This window comes from Ursus maritimus, unplaced genomic scaffold (assembly GCF_017311325.1).
Source record: "Ursus maritimus isolate PB19 unplaced genomic scaffold, ASM1731132v1 scaffold_22, whole genome shotgun sequence".
NCBI lineage: Eukaryota > Metazoa > Chordata > Mammalia > Carnivora > Ursidae > Ursus > Ursus maritimus.
Window position 1 is genome coordinate 7,001,688 of NW_024424675.1, and position 16,567 is coordinate 7,018,254.

The window sequence follows — 16,567 nt, forward strand, 5'->3', positions numbered from 1 at the left end:
CCCCCCCCCCCCCCCCCCCCGCTTTTCCCTCTGTGTAGCTCCTTCCCTCCCCCTCTCCTCGCTGTCTTCTTCACCTTAACTTGTTTCTACAATAAAGAGGCTTCTCCGAGCGTTTCAACCTTGAAATTTGATCTTTACTTTAAAATGTGAAGTACCTTCCTGCAGGAAATACACTTAACAGGTTTCCAGTGAAAACCAAGCATGATGCGACGGGTTTGCGCTGGTCGGAGCACTTCTGATTGTTTTGAGGCACTAGAATTGTGGGCTGATGTGGAAACAAAAGCAGCACAAAAACTATTAAATTTCCTTACTACCTGCAGCCCATTGACAAGCCCTTGAAACAGACAGAGCGACCTTCCTCTGGTGACTCAACTGCCTCCATGTTAGTACTTTGCTAAGGACAAGAGGCAATCTTAGCCCAACCCTTGGAACCCTCTAAGTCTACTTTAACATATAGAAATTCCTTGGGAAACTTCCTTTATCTTTAACCCCCACCCCCAATATATGTTGATATATGTTGGCAATCACACCCCAAGTATACGACCCACTGATACACACCTGAAGGGTCTCATGACTGAGTTTTTACGAAGCAGTAATAAATGACCTTTTCCTAGCAATAGCTGGCTCCCTCAGGATCCTGGAAACCTTGTTTCCAAAGCACCCGGAGGCTTTCGCTATCCCTAACCCCCTCCCAACTTGAAAGTATATAATGGGCTACTCCTCCTGACCCCAGTGCAGCTCTTTCTGCCCACGGGTCCTGTCCCTGTGCTTTATTTTATTTATTTATTTATTTTAAAGGTTTTATTTATTTATTTGAGGGAGAGAGGGAGAGTGAGCATGAGCGAGGTGAAGGACAGAGGGAGAAGCAGAAGCCTCACTGAGCAGAAAGCCCAACTCGGGGTTCCATCCGGGACACCGGGATCATGACCCGAGCCGAAGGCAGACACTCAACCGACTGAGCCCCCCAGGTGGCCCGTGGTTTAGTAAAACCACCTTTGTGCACCCAGGATGACTCAAGATTTCTTTCTTGGCCATTGGCTTCAAACCCTAACGTCTTTCCTGCATCGCGGGCTACTGGTTATTTTCAAGGCTGGTTCTCTACACAGGCGTGTAATGGTGCCTGTCAGTTATGGAATCATGGTGACTTACCTCTTCTGGAACATAGCCTCCTTCCAGGGCATATAGAATGCTATAGATTCCCACCTTCTTCCAGGAATAAGAAAACACATGCTGGCAACATTTTGCATGCAATTTCAGGGGCTTCACGGAACCTTTGAGGCTGACCAGATTAAGAACCCCGGGCATTCATTCGATAATCTTTACAAGGTTCGCCCAGCCTTAGGATTCTGAGCAAAGCCTTCCCATGGTTTATGTTCTAGAATGTTATCTGCAACAGACACCATTCATTTTCTTCCTTTTGTTTGCTCTGTCCTGCCTTCTATCAAAGAGTTCTAAATAATTGCATTCCTACTGATGAGGGAGCAGAAGGCAAGCTGAGGACAAAGCAAAAGCTGACCCCCCCCCCCATGGGATACATGTGACATTCCTCACGCACTCCTGGCTGCCCTGAAGCTAAGGAAAGGAAAAACAAATAGTTAACTTATAGAGATCACAATCCTGCAGGACCCGAGTCTCGCTCAGTTTACAAATGTCTTAGCATCAGCCACGGCAACCTTTTTCATGACACATCTCCAAAGGCAAGAGGAACAAAAGATAAAATGAACTTGTGGGATGTCATCAAGACAAAAAGCTTCTGCACAGCCAAGGAAACAGTCAAAAAAACTAAGAGGCAGCCCACGGAATGGGAGAAGATATTTGCAAAGGACACTATAGATAAAGGACTGGTATCCAAGATCTACAAAGAACTTCTCAAACTCAATACGCGAGAAACAAATAAACAAATCATAAAATGGGCAGAAGATATGAACAGACACTTTTCCAATGAAGACATACAAATGGCTAACAGACACATGAAAAAGTGTTCAAAATCATTAGCCATCAGGGAAATTCAAACCAAAACCACACTGAGATACCACCTTACGCCAGTTAGAATGGCAAAAATTGACAAGGCAGGAAACAACAATTGCTGGAGAGGATGTGGAGAAAGGGGATCCCTCCTACATTGTTGGTGGGAATGCAAGTTGGTACAGACACTCTGGAAAACAGTGTGGAGGTCCCTTAAAAAGTTAAAAATTGAGCTACCCTATGATCCAGCCATTGCACTACTGAGTATTTACCCCAAAGATACAGACAGAGTGAAGAGAAGGGCCATATGCACCCCAATGTTCATAGCAGCATTGTCCACAATAGCTAAATCGTGGAAGGAGCCAAGATGCCCTGCAACAGATGACTGGATTAAGAAGTTGTGGTCCATATATACAATGGAATATTACTCAGCTATCAGAAAGAACGAGTTCTCAACATTTTCTACAACATGGACGGCACTGGAGGAGATAATGCTAAGTGAAATAAGTCAAGCAGAAAAAGACAATTATCATATGATTTCTCTCATCTATGGAACATAAGAACTAGGAAGATCGGTAGGGGAAGAAAGGGATAAAGAAAGGGGGGGTAAATCAGAAGGGGGAATGAAGCATGAGAGACTATGGACTCTGAGAAACAAACTGAGGGCTTCAGAGGGGAGGGGGGTGGGGGAATGGGATAGGCTGGTGATGGGTAGTAAGGAGGGCATGTATTGCATGGTGCACTGGGTGTTATACGCAACTAATGAATCATCAAAGTTTACATCAAAAACCAGGGATGTACTCTATGGTGACTAAAATAATATAATAAAAAATATTATTATAATAAAAAAATGTCTTAGCAATCGACAAGAACAAAGCATTTCTATCAATAACCTAGCTTCCAGAAGGAAATGTAGGTACAATTAAATGTCCTTATAATCTGCAGTCCATTGACAGCTACTTGAAGCATGCAGTGTCTTGTTCCTCCAGGAAGCTCCCAGCTATCTTCATGGTAACGCCTTGCTAGAGGGAAAAACCACCTTAACCTGATAATGGTAAGGCCTCTGGTATCCTGTGAGTCTTCTTTAACATAGGAAAGTACTTTCTCAACCTCCCTTTTTCCTTACCTCCCCCACCCCCATAGTATATAATCAGCCACCCCTCACAACCCGGGGCAGCAGCTCTTTCTTACTAGGGGTCCTGTCCCTGGGCCTTAATAAACAACCATTTTGCACCAAAGTCACCTCTTTCTTGGTTGTCGACTCCGGACTCCACCCCACTGAACCTCACCTATATTCCAAAACTATATCGCTACTGTGTGCATTTCCCCTCCCATTGGGTTGAGCTAGCCTGGTGACTTGCTTTGACCCCTAGAATGCAGTGGAAGGATGATTGTATCACTTCTTAAGAGGGCGGGCAGCTTCTGCTTGCCGCTGCTGGGCACATAGGGAGCTTGGGCTCGCCTACGAATGGGCAAGACCATGTGGGGAGAGAGACCCAGCAATTTCTGCTGTTCCAACACCTCCGATGAGGCTCTGGATACGTGAGGGGTGACGCCCTCCTCCTCCAGACCTAGCTGGATCACCCCAGTCCGTGGCAGGTGGAGAGAGCTATCCCTGCCCAGCTTACAGGTCTGTGAACAAAGGCATGTTTGTTCTTTCTTAGGCCACCACGTTTTGGGGTAGTTTGTGAAGTCGCAATAGAGAACTGATAGAAGCATAAACTCTGAGTCCGTCATAATGCTGGGTCTTAACCCCAACCAGCATTCAAGCTACGGGAGGTTCCGATGGTACAGTCATCTGAAATTACCAGCCCCCATCCCGAAAAGTCTATTCGGATGGCCCAGGAAGCAGCTAAAGGATTAAATGGGTCTCGGGATCCAGGCTGCTGGAATAGCGTCCATACAGCCTGCTGAAGGGCTGGCTTCTCCACTTACTGCGCCCACTATGGCGTCCATAAGGAAAACGTGGGTGAAGCGGCTTATTGGCTGCGTGACCCTAGGAATTTAGAGCTCTGCATCGACTAGTGTACTCTTTGCAACGTCCTCTTGGGGCAAGCAATGCTCTCGTCCCGGCCCTTACGCACCCAAGGATGGGGGAGGGGAGGAAAAAATATTCTTATATTCTTTCCCTTGATAGGAGCAGAAGTAGATCCGGCTTCCATAAAGGCCGCATATCTCACGGGCTCCAAATTCCCTTTGGAACAAGAATGGTATGTGTATATTGGGTCCAAGCAAATCTCCTGGTTATTGCAGAGGGACGGCCCCTGTGGTAAAAAAAGCTGTGAAAACAAAGTGCTGAGCAAACCACTATCCAGTTATCTCTAAGTTTTCTACGGACCGCGTTTGAGATTTTTGAGATTTTTGAGAAGGGGCCCAGTTACAGTTCAACCTGATGGGAGAGTCTACTGTGGACGTGGCTTTCATGGCCCCCTTATTCCAAACGCTGAGGGAAATGCTAAAGAAAACTCTGATAAGGGCGCCCGGGTGGCACAGTGGTTAAGCGCCTGCCTTCGGCTCAGGGCGTGATCCCGGCGTTATGGGATCGAGCCCCACATCAGGCTCCTCCGCTATGAGCCTGCTTCTTCCTCTCCCACTCCCCCTGCTTGTGTTCCCTCTTTCGCTGGCTGTCTCTATCTCTGTCAAATAAATAAATAAAATCTTTAAAAAAAAAAGAAAACTCTGATAAACTATGTGTGTGTGTATACATGTATGTTTTTATATGTATATATAATGAAATATGGACACTCTTTATGTTGATTCATAGATATACTTTAAAAATACACATTTAAGTACATAATTATATACTTATATATTTATATGTAATACGTACTTACACAGTCTATATAATCCATATCTTAGATATTTAAATTTATACTTACGTAAAGTACATACCGGATATAAAGTACATTTTCCTTTGCACGTATGTACATATATATTTTTAAATGGACCTTTAATGGATACTGATTAAATAGGACTCGCTTGCTGTATGGTTGACGCGGAACAAATACCTATTTAAATAAGAGCTTAAAAAATCAACGCCATGTCTAATTTGGCCGAGAACTAATTTCCATATTATTTAATAATCAGCCCCGTCAAGATCTCCTCTCCGAGACCTGCAAGGTGCAAGTAGGGCCGCCCTGGGAGAGTCAGGACTTTCGCCAGCGTCCGCGAAGAACACGGATGTGCTGATGGAGACCGCTCGGTGAGCAGGGCACTGTTCTAGGTGATGAAGGACGTAGGAAAACGAACACCCACCTGCCACTTCCTGGGCTGTTCTTCGCTACCAGACAGCCTGCTCAGTGCCTTTCTTGCCTCACCCCTTTCATCCTCTCAGGAGGGTTATGAGAAGGTACTGCCCCATTTTACAGATGTCAGAGTTGAGTCTCAGAGGTGCCAGCCCAAAGGCGCACAGCGATGCGGTGGCCGGGCCAGGTCTGAGACCCACGCTCAGTTACTGGACTGCCCCACTACCCTCCCAGCTCTGCCTTCAAACTGCTCACCAAAGGCAGGAGGCTGAATGCGCATGAACTGGCGTGGGCAAATGAAAGCCGTCGAATGCTTCCATATTCTTAATTTTGGCCTTGAAGCGGGGAGGCAAATGTTGCGGACTCTCCAGAGGAACGGGTGGGAAGAAACATTTCATTGCTAAATCAGGCAACACTAATTAATTATAAACGACGAATGGAGGTTCCCTGTCATTGTTCATGACACCATGTCTTTCCACACCCCTGGGCCTTCATAGGCTCTGTTCCCACCGCCTCGAATGCCTTCCCCTCTCTCCTGCCTTCCTGACTGTCTCAGACAAACGTGCCTGCTCCCCTGAATGTGAGGAAAATCTTTTTCCAAATCCATTTTCATTTGCCCTCATTGCTTTCTTAAGAATGTTCAGTAGCTCCCTCCTGCCTCTAGAATAAAAAAAAGTCTGTCAGATGTGGAGCTCTAGGGGGTGAGGAACAAATGTCTGCTGCTCAATCAGCCTCCTTCTAACTAAGGTCAGTGGGAGGGAGGCAAGTGGTTGCATGGCCAAAGTGGCCCCTAATCCCCACTGCCCTGGGGCCATGCTCTTGGCAATGTGATTTTCTTGCTCCTTCCATGAAGAGGTGAAGTATATTTACCCCTTCCTTGAATCTGGCTGGACTTGTGACTTGCTGTGGCCAAAAGAAGGTAGTGGAAATGTGGAACTTACCCCTCAAGAGGACTTGTAGCCTCTCCCTTCTCTTGAGAGCCTGCCTAGATGTCATGTGGACAAGCCTAGGTGAGCCTATTGAATGATGAAATACCTGCAGACTGTTACCCCTGGTGCCCTGGCTGGCAGCCCTCTGTCCTCCAGACATGTGAGAGTGGCCATCCTAAACCAGTCAGCCCCCAGCCAGGCTGCCAGCTGACCGTGGTTGCATGGGTGAGCCCAGTCACAAAGCTGAGCTCAGTCCAGATCAGCACAGCTGCCCAGTTGACCTATAGAGGTGTGAGCAATAGTCAATGCTCATTGTTTTGAGCTCCTGAGTTCTGGGATGATTTGTTACGTGACATTCTTTGGCAATGGATAACTCATACATACTGTGGACTAGCAAGGCTAGAGGGACATCCCATGGTTAACCCATGGGGGATTGCGGTTCAAACCTGGACTGCCATGATGATTGCATCGGGGCTTCCTCAAACAGCTGCAGTGGCCGTGGAGGGGTCCGAGTGAACACCTGAGGCACTGCCCTGACCCTGGGGATCTCCAGAGACACAGCCCAGGCACACCCCTTCTTTCCACATTGCTGGCCTTTCACTAGAGTGATTCGGTCATCTCTCTGGCCCTTTCTAGCCTAAAGCATGTCCCTCTTTATATAGGTCATTCAAGGCAGACTGTAGGATATCCGGAGTAGTATGAATACAATGACTCCCATTTATTGATGCACGTTGGGCTGGGCACTGTGCCGAGAGACGTGTGTTCATTATTATATTTACGCCTCACGATAAACTATTACTGTCCCCATTTTAAAGAAGAGAAATCTGAGGCATCAGGATAAGGAGCCACTTTTCACACGGGAGGCAGAACCAGAATTAAAACTCAAGTCTGCTCCTTCCAAACCCCTGCTCTTACCCTTGACTATCATCTATTCCTGACTAACAGAAAAGTGCAGATAGAAAGCGTGATGGTTCATTTTTTGTGTCAACTTGGCTGGGCCAAGAGGTGCTCAGATGTTTGGTCAAACATTATGCTGGGTATTTTTGTGTGGGTGTTTTGGATAAGAAAATTGGTGGCCTTTAGGTAAAGCAGATTGTTCCCTAGACTGTGGGTGGGCCTCACCCAATCAGTTGAAGGCCTAAATAGAACAAAGAGAATGACCTTCCTGAGCAAGAGAGAATTCTCCAGCAGACTGCCTTGGACCGGAACTGGAACCCTGGCTCTCCTGGGTCTCCTGCTTGCTAGCCCACCCTGCAGATTTTGGACTTGCCAGCCTCCATCATTGCGTGAGCCAATTCTCTATAATAATCTCTTTCTCTTTCTCTACATATCTTATGGGCCCTGTTTCTCTGGAGGACCCTGACTGATACAGAAAGGAACTGAATAATTAACCCAGTTTTCACTGGTTCTTTAGTTCACTCATTTGTTAGTACCATTGGCTCAAGTTTTCTGGTACAGTGTTGTCTGTTACTTTGTGACATGATCTCTGTTGGTGGCAGAATATGCTAACTGATCACCAAGCTCCTTTTCTTTTCTTCCTGGGATCCAGTGAAGCTCCCTTTCCCAGCCTCTCTTGCGCTGGCAGGCAGCCATGTGACCATGTGACTACATTATGCTAATGTGATGGGGCCACACAGGACGTCTGCCGCTTCGGGGCATGAACACTGCAGGTGAGTGCTTATCCATGCTCTTCTGCCTCCTGCAGTTGGATGCGGACAAGCGTGGTAACCCTGAAACAAAGTGTCACAGATGCAAGAAGCCCACGTCCCTGAATCGCGGCTTGGAGGGGAGCTGTTGCACTAGGAATACGTGGAGGAACTGGTAGGCGAATGATAAATAGCTTTTATTGTGTTAAGCCTCTAAGATTTGGGGATGCATTTGTTACAGCTGCTGGAATAACCTGAACTAGTAAACTTCACTTTCATTCTTATTGAATGGTTCTACCATATTACTGGCTGCTGCCCGATACCTTTTCTGGAAGGAGAAATTCAAGTAGTAAGTAAGTGAAATAAATGAACGTGAAGGGAACCATAAATACCGAGGAGATGTTTAGGGGACCACAAGGATGTTGGGTGACAAGGATCAGAGCAAGGCCATCCTTGAGGAACAGGAGAAAAAGTCCGTCTTGTCTGATCTCTTATTCTCTCCGCTCCTCTCAGGTTCGTGTGGCGTGCGGGAGGGCCTTTGGGCATTGGCAGATTTAATACGCACTCTGGGGCTGGTGGGTAGGAGTGCTTCTGCTAACAGCACTGGGTCTGGCTGATGTGTTGGTGCTTCTATTTTGGCTTTAAAATACCACCATATTAAATGAATAACCAATACATTTAATGAATAACACGACGAATCTCATACAGCCACCACCCAACTCTACCAAAGCCAAATGTTTTTCATACTTCGGATTTCTTTGTGTGGGTAACATACTATCATTTATTCAGTCGGTCATCTATGGATAGACATTTGGTTGCTTTTATTCTTTAGGCCTGTGCATACATGTACAATTACTATTATGCCACATTTGATTAAACTTTTTTTGAGGATCAGCTTAAAGAAAAATACAGATACTCCCCCCCCCCACGAAACTGCTTAATATATCTCTAAAAAAATGATAGAATCCTAAATAACCACAACACCATTATCACACATAATATAATTAACAAAACGGTAGTTGGTTTTCGGGGAGAGCAGGAGACAAAGCCATTCCTGTGATGGTAAGACTGAAAACTGAGGCAGCAGCGGTGTGCAGAGAAAACAGGAAATTGATTCAAGAGACATTTAGGGAATGGGCATTATTCAGCAAGATTTGTGATATAATGAACACTTCTAATGTCAGTCTCTTAAGATACCTTCAGTTAACGCATGAGGGTAAATTAAATCTCTTTCGACCGTATACCTATTTTCATTCTATTATAGACTATATAGTTTTAAATTTCAAAGCATATGTCTTGAGGAAAATTAACCTTTGAGGGAACAGAAAGACTGGTAGAACGAAGACCATGTACCCTATTTGTCATGGAGGCTCTGGTCACACCAGAAAATTAAATGGCAGAACAAATACGTAGTACAGTTATGGTCTCCAGCCGAGTCCCCACCTTCCTGAGCAAAGCAAAGTGCGTATTTCTGTGCCTTACTAGTCAAGACATCCTGGATATTCGCATGACCAACGGCATCTGTAATTACAAGGGCACATTCCATGTATCTTATATTGGCATAAATTTTTTTAAGGAAATAAATCTTTACTGATACAATCAAAGCCCTCCCCGAGGCCACACCTCTCTTTGCTTCCTCAGAAGTGACCACTGTACAAAGTTGATGCTTGGAATGCATGTGCATGGTTTCCTATAATTACTTTATAATCAGTTATACATGAGCACATACGCCACTACTTGCTTGCTTTCAAACTCTATATAAATGTTTCATAGTATATAACCTCTTTAAAATCTGTGTTTTTCACTTGAATTTCTGAGGTTTATTCATAAATTCTGGTGCATTCATTTTTACTGCTGTGTAGTGGTCCATTTATAAATATGCTGCAATTTACTTATTCATACTCCTAGTAATAGGCATTTAGATTGTTTGCAATTTGCCTATTACAAATAATTGGAAAAGAAACATTCTTGTACGTTATTACCTTGTGCACATGTGTGACAGTTCCTCTGGGGTAGGTATGTTAGAGTGGAAACAGGTTTTTTGGATATGTATTACTTCCTGCAGAGTGGGAGAGTGCCAACACTTAGTATCGCCAGACTTGACCATTCGTGCATATCCAAACGCTGTGAAATGGTATCTCATTGTTTCATTTTGCAATTTCCTCATTGCTAGGAATGTTGAGCATCTTTTCACATGTGATTTAGCTCAGGTGTTCTGTTAATCATCTGCGCATAACTTGGTCCATTTTTTTCTATTGAGTTATCTTTTTCCGTTGATTTGTAGCTGTTCTTTATATATTTTGGATACTAACCCTTTGGGATCACAGAACTTGCTGTACCTATCTCCTAGTCTGTGGCTTGTCTTTTAACTTTGTTTATTGTGATTTTGAACCAAAATATCTAATCTAACTTGGTTTTCTCCATCTTATCCTTTTCCTTGTGGTTTTGTGTCTTGTTTAAGAAATCTATCCCTAGGGGCGCCTGGGTGGCACAGCGGTTAAGCGTCTGCCTTCAGCTCAGGGCGTGATCCTGGCGTTATGGGATCGAGCCCCACATCAGGCTCCTCCGCTATGAGCCTGTTTCTTCCTCTCCCACTCCCCCTGCTTGTGTTCCCTCTCTCGCTGGCTGTCTCTCTCTCTGTCGAATAAATAAATAAAATCTTAAAAAAAAGAAAAAGAAAAAAAAAGAAATCCATCCCTAGCCTAGGATCATAAAGATGTTTTCTTACATTTTAATTCTAAAAGATTTATATACATTTAGGTCAAAATTCTCCTAGAATTCATTTATGCTCAGTGTGTGGGGTGGACACGTATTTCCCCATATGAATAACTCGCACCACTTACTGAATATCCTTACACCATCATTTTTTCATTGTTTTTATTGCCATCTTGGTCATTTATTAAGATTCTTTTGTATGGCGGTCTGCTTCTGGGTTTTCTCTTCAGTTTCTCTGATCTTTTTTCTCTCTCTCTATGCTAAGCCTTCTGTCTCATGATTATTATGGTTTTATAATGTTTTGATATCTGGCAGGCAGAATTTCCCCATCTTGCTCTTATGGTTCATCTTCCCCTTCTCTTTTATTTCTTCTTTATATTCAGTCTCCTCCTCCTTCTTTGTCTTATTGTATTCTTGGCCCTTTGCTATTCCATATCAACTTTGGGATCATTTGGTCTAGTTTCACAGAAAAATACTATTGAGACTTAAGTTGAAATTGCGTTGACTTAACAGATTAACTTGATATCTTTCTATTTTTCCATCCTCCCATCCATGAACTTAGTAGGCAGCTCTATTCATTCAGGGTTTCTTTCATGTTTTCTAAATTTTATAATTTGCTCCTTAATATTCTCACATATCTTTCCTTAGATTTATAATTATTTCATTGGCTATGAGATGTGGCATGGTGTCAAATAAAAGAGATTATAGGCAGCATTCTTATTTCACCCAGCATTAAAGAGAACGCCATCAAAGTTTCAGCATTAAGAATAATGTTTGTAAACTGGTGGTTACCGAAGGGAAAGGGGTGGGAAAATAGGTGAAGGGAATTAAGAGGTTCAAACTTACAGTTATAGAATGGACAAGTCACGGGGATGAAAGGTGCAGCATGGGGAATATAGTCAATAATACTGTAATTGTGTTTCACAGTAATGGATGACTGCACTTATTACGGTGGGCACAGCTTAATGTATGGAGTTGTTGTGTCAGTATGTTGTGCACATGAAATTAATGTGGCATTGTGTGCCAGCTACATCCCTCCCCCCAAAGAAGAATGTTTGCTGTAGGTTTTTAATAAACAATTCAATTACTATCTCTTCAACGGCACCCAGGCTAGATTTTATCATATTCATTGGGATTTCATTCCAAAGGCTACATTTCCCAATTGCAGTTGGTTCCTTCTCATATTCATGTTCATTTTTGCTTGTTTCCCCATCATTTATTTTTCTTTTTAAATGGATGTTATCCTTATACTTATCCCTCTAAGCAAACTAAACATAACTTACTTTAATGTCTTTTTCAGGACTCTCAAACCCTAAGAGATGCTGAACTCTAGGAAACAAACTGAGGTTTGCTGGAGGGGAGGTTGGGGCGGGAGGGATAATTCGGTGATGGGATTAAGGAAGGCACTTAATGTAATGAGCACTGGGCGTTGTATGCAACTGATGAATCACTAAATTCTACCTCTGAAACTAATAAAAAAAAAGAAAAAAAGACTTCCCATAAAATTAATTTCACCCGATATGAAGTCATGTCTTGATTTTTAAAGTATGTTTGATGTGGGTCTTTTTTTTTTTTTTTTCAGATATTTTGGAATGTTAGTTTGTAGGCTAATTTTGAATTGGAGGGTTTTTGTTTTTGCTTTTTTTTTTTTCTTCCTTTTCTTTCTCTCTCTTCCTTTGGGCTCCTTTCCTGGTTATTGGTCCCATGGCTGTTTTAATGGAGTCCTTAGTTCTGTATTCCACAGCCAAGGCTTATAATAGTGTTTTAGGGCTCTGTTTTACAGAGATATGGGAGCCGAGGTGGATTCATTCAGCAAGCCAGTGGACAACTTGGCCAGGTTCATGGACATGAGGTTCCAGGCTCCAGTCTCCCTAGGTCTACGGATTCTTACACAGCCAGAGCTGTACAGCAGCTAGCTACTGTTTTTTCAGCCATCCTTTGGAAAGGATACTTGAATGTTACATGTATTGGAGCCGAAATGCAGAGATCAGTCATGTTTGCTGGCTCATGTCCAGGGCTCTCTCCAGGGGTAAGTAAGCCCAAAGGTTTGGATAGGGCAGCATGTACAGCTGCTTCTGGGGAGAACCCCAGATCTGCTGACAAGCATCCAGTACTTTCTGGAGAAGTGGAGAGGCTTTCCGTCTTTCTGACACTAGATGCTAGTCTCTCCAATCTTCCCACAGATCAACCTTGTTTCATGCATTCAGGCTGTGTTTGGATATAACTCCTCCTTTAATCCGCACGGCAGAAGCACAGGCATCAGGCTCTGGCCAGAAAGTCTAACCTTGAGCTACTGTTTTCTAGACTAGTCTTCTAGTCTACTTTCTTGTCAAAGTCTCAGATGAGAAATGGAATGGCTGAGAAAGATGGGTGAGGTCATCCACGGTCGGGTCATCCATTGACTCCTTTGGCATAAACTCTCCTCATTTTCTAGCTAGTTGGAGAACCTTTGTCTTAGCCCCCCTAGACATCCCTTTACCGACTTTCACAATTATATTTGTCGCCATTTAGGGAAGGCCTACCATGTGTCATGCTCTGAACCAAGTACCCTGTATGCGTGTCTCTAGTCCCTCACACAAACCTTCCAGGTGGAGTTTCAGGCCCATTTTACAGATGGGGAAAAGTATTCAGGGATTACTTAATCTATTCCAACCAATTAACACAGCACTACAATTGTCCATCGAAATCTACTGTATTTTTCCCCCTTAAGGAAAGAATTATTGCCACCCGAGGGCCATAAAAATCCCCCATATGGCATGCATAACATTAGTTTCCAAGGTGGAAATGACTACACCAACATACACAGATTTCTTTTACAGTCTCCAGAACTCCCACCTCTGTGTTCTGTCAGGTTTTTTTAGCTGAGGGAAAATGTTAAATAATGAAGATTTGCCTAATCCGGGTAGGGGACCGGAAATATTTAAAAAAGCAACTGTGTGGTATTTCACCAACGGCTCACGACAGCTCACAAAATTGAACTATGTTGGATTTCACTGCGCTCGGTTTGGGTAGAGAGATAGTTGGTTGCAAGCAGAGGCATTTGAGCTCATATCGGCTTATGAGTTTGTCTCAAAGCTCACATGAGAGAAGAAGTTAGATTTTTGTCTTTGAAAGCTCTTTGAATTTGATTAGCCAGGAGGTGATTTCAGAATTAGTTCATACAGACAGGAGGGAAAGATGTTCGTCTATTTCTAAACCGTTAAGTGTCACCTGGGTAAAGCATCCGTTTCCATCAACGTGCAAATATCCAACCAGAAATGGTCATTTTTCTCACATGTTCTTTTTTGGCCTGTTGCCTAGCGTTCTTCAAAATGAAATATGACTTCTAATAAGAAAACAAGTTAACCACTGAAAATCTTTCCTCTTTGAAGGTTTAGCTAATGCTATCAATCAAGTGAGCCCACGTAGAGACCCAAGTCCCTCGGCATCTGTTTATCTTTCCTCCTCCCCTCACCCCTGTCCTGGTGGCTTGAGTAATAAATGTCTTCTCTCTCCCTGAATTTATAGTAAACCCTTTGTGGCCAGGAATTGCTTCTAATCCAGAATCTCTTACTCTTTAGGGCTTATGAGAGAGAGAGCATGCGGCCCCATTGTGATGCCCCATAAATTCTGCCAATGGCAGGGATGACATTTCAGTGGCGAACACTTGTCAAAGAAATGCTATGCAAGAGGGATTTTTATGGACAGCAGCACGGTAATGGAATACAGATCTGCAATGCGTCACCAAACATTGACCTAAAACCGAGCAAGGCCGGGAGATTATTGACAAAGCGTGGGCTGCAAACCTTGGAAGAAGCAGGCCCCTCTAAAACGGACAGGTGTCAAGGCCACTCAACACGTCGGCGTGGCTGAGAAGGTCTGCCACCCATCCATCAACCAGCCAATCAACATGCATTGAGTGCCAGCAAGGAAGAACACATAATGCTAAATCCCGATACCACACAGGACATCGGTTATATCTATACTGCCTGTTACTGATGCTTATTAAATGTGGACTATTTTCTACCTTTTTGTAAGTTGGGTTACCCCTACTACTACTATATTATTATTTTGCTTGGCTGTCAGTATTTCTCTGATTGCAAGCTAGGAGGAAATTATACTCCCTTTACAAATTTCTCAACTGTGTTTCAAATATATCCCTGGAGCTCGGATACTGCAGGTAATTACTAAACGGTTCACAGTAGAATAAATACACTTGCTCTGCTTAAAAAGGCATAATCCTACAAAATCAAATTAAGCACAGGGCAAGAAATTCTAATATACATATCTCCTAAAAGCAGTTCTGCATATGCATGAAGTTTGCTTTCATAAACAGTCCTTGGCTGGGAGTGTTGCATATGTTCTTAAAGAAATGCACTCAGAGGAAAACCAGTTAAGAAAGAAGTACGGAGGGGGTGATAGGCTAGTTTAAAGTGTGAGGAAAGCCCAGGAGAGACCCTCTGCTATTAAACTCGGTTTCCCCGACCAGGAGAACACTTGGCTCACTTGCTGGAGAGTGCCCCCTGTAGTGCATTTTATTTTCTATTTCCTATAGCAATGCAAAGCCCACGATGGAGAGCCGCTGCGTTTTCCTGCCCAGCAATTGCTTCTGAGTTCTAAGCTGCCTTTGAGGCCACCAGTGTGGCTGGGAGAGCAGCAGCAGCAAGCTCATTGCTGGTCAACATCCATCAGCCCTTTAGCGGAGTTTCGGAGTGCGCTGAAACTAGCATGTCTCAAGAGCCCCCGGGCTGCCTGGCAGAGATGGGTGTTGGACTGGGAGCACATGCCCAGAGGAGAACACCTGAAGAAACCAGCATGCCTTGGCGGCTGCACAACTGCCCAGAGACTCATGCTGGATTGGTAGTAAGCAAAGCTCCAGCCAAAGGCAGGTGCTGGGCTCGAGACTCCCAGAGCCCCCGGGGTAACAGCACTCCCTGCGTGCAACGGGAGAAGGGTCCTCATCGACGCCTCGGGTCCAGTTTCTGACCCTATCACAAAATCTGTCCTCCTTTCTCCTAGCAACCTGTATAAACCATTCGTGTACACCTCTTCCATGAAGCCTTCTTAGAATGCTGCCCCTGTCCCAGTCTCTAACTCCTAGCTCAGGTGTCTAGGCTATCTCCTGAACATGTCTGACCTCCTGGCTCCCCCGCTCCACCTAAATTTACCCCTTCACTCCACCAGTTACCTTCATTCAAATCCTCGACCACATGCCGCCTCTTCAAGGAAGCCTCTCTCAGCTTCTCCAGCCGGAGATAATTTTGCCCTTCCCCGTGCTCTCCAAGGCGTCTTTGTTACGAGGCAGTGCATGCAATGGCCCCCTCACTGGTGTCAGATCCTGTCTCCACCACTTACTAGCTGTGTGACCTTGCATGAGTTACCTAGCCTTTCTGTGTCTCCATTTTCAAAAAGGGGATAATCCTGGTAATTGCTACTCCAAAGGGTTATTATGAGAATTAATTGAAGGGATACATGCAAAACACTTAAAAGAGTGCCTTGAACATAGCAACCATTCAACAGGCATTAGCTTTCCTTGTGTTATTTTAGCCCTGGCTGTGGGCTTAGTACTGTGGTGATCTGGGTATCTGTCTCTGTTCCTAGGACATCTGGCAAGCTCCTCAGAAGCTTGCACACCAATACTGATAGTGTCATAAATACCTAACTAAATTACACCCTATTATTTTTATTTTTTTTATTTTTTATTTTTTTTAAAAGATTTTATTTATCGACAGAGATAGAGACAGCCAGCGAGTGAGGGAACACAAGCAGGGGGAGTGGGAGAGGAAGAAGCAGGCTCATAGCAGAGGAGCCTGATGTGGGACTCGATCCCAGAACGCCGGGATCACGCCCTGAGCCAAAGGCAGACGCTTAACCGCTGTGCCACCCAGGCGCCCCTACACCCTATGCTTTTTAAACATAGTTCTTATTATGGAAAAAAATCAGAGATTACAAAAGTAGAGTGAAATCTCAGGTACCCATTTTAGGCTTTAACAATTACTAACCCATGACAATGTTATTCTCCGTATTCTCCCACTCATTCTCCTTCCTCCTGCCCTAGGCCCTACATTATACAGAGGAAAATACCAGG

General features: G+C 44.2%; 1 protein-coding gene across 2 annotated transcripts in view; it reads right to left on the reverse strand.

The window, feature by feature from the left end:
* The window catches only part of PCSK2 (proprotein convertase subtilisin/kexin type 2), a 253,195-nt gene that overhangs the window by 53,270 nt on the left and 183,358 nt on the right, over nt 1-16,567 (reverse strand). The window lies entirely within an intron of this gene.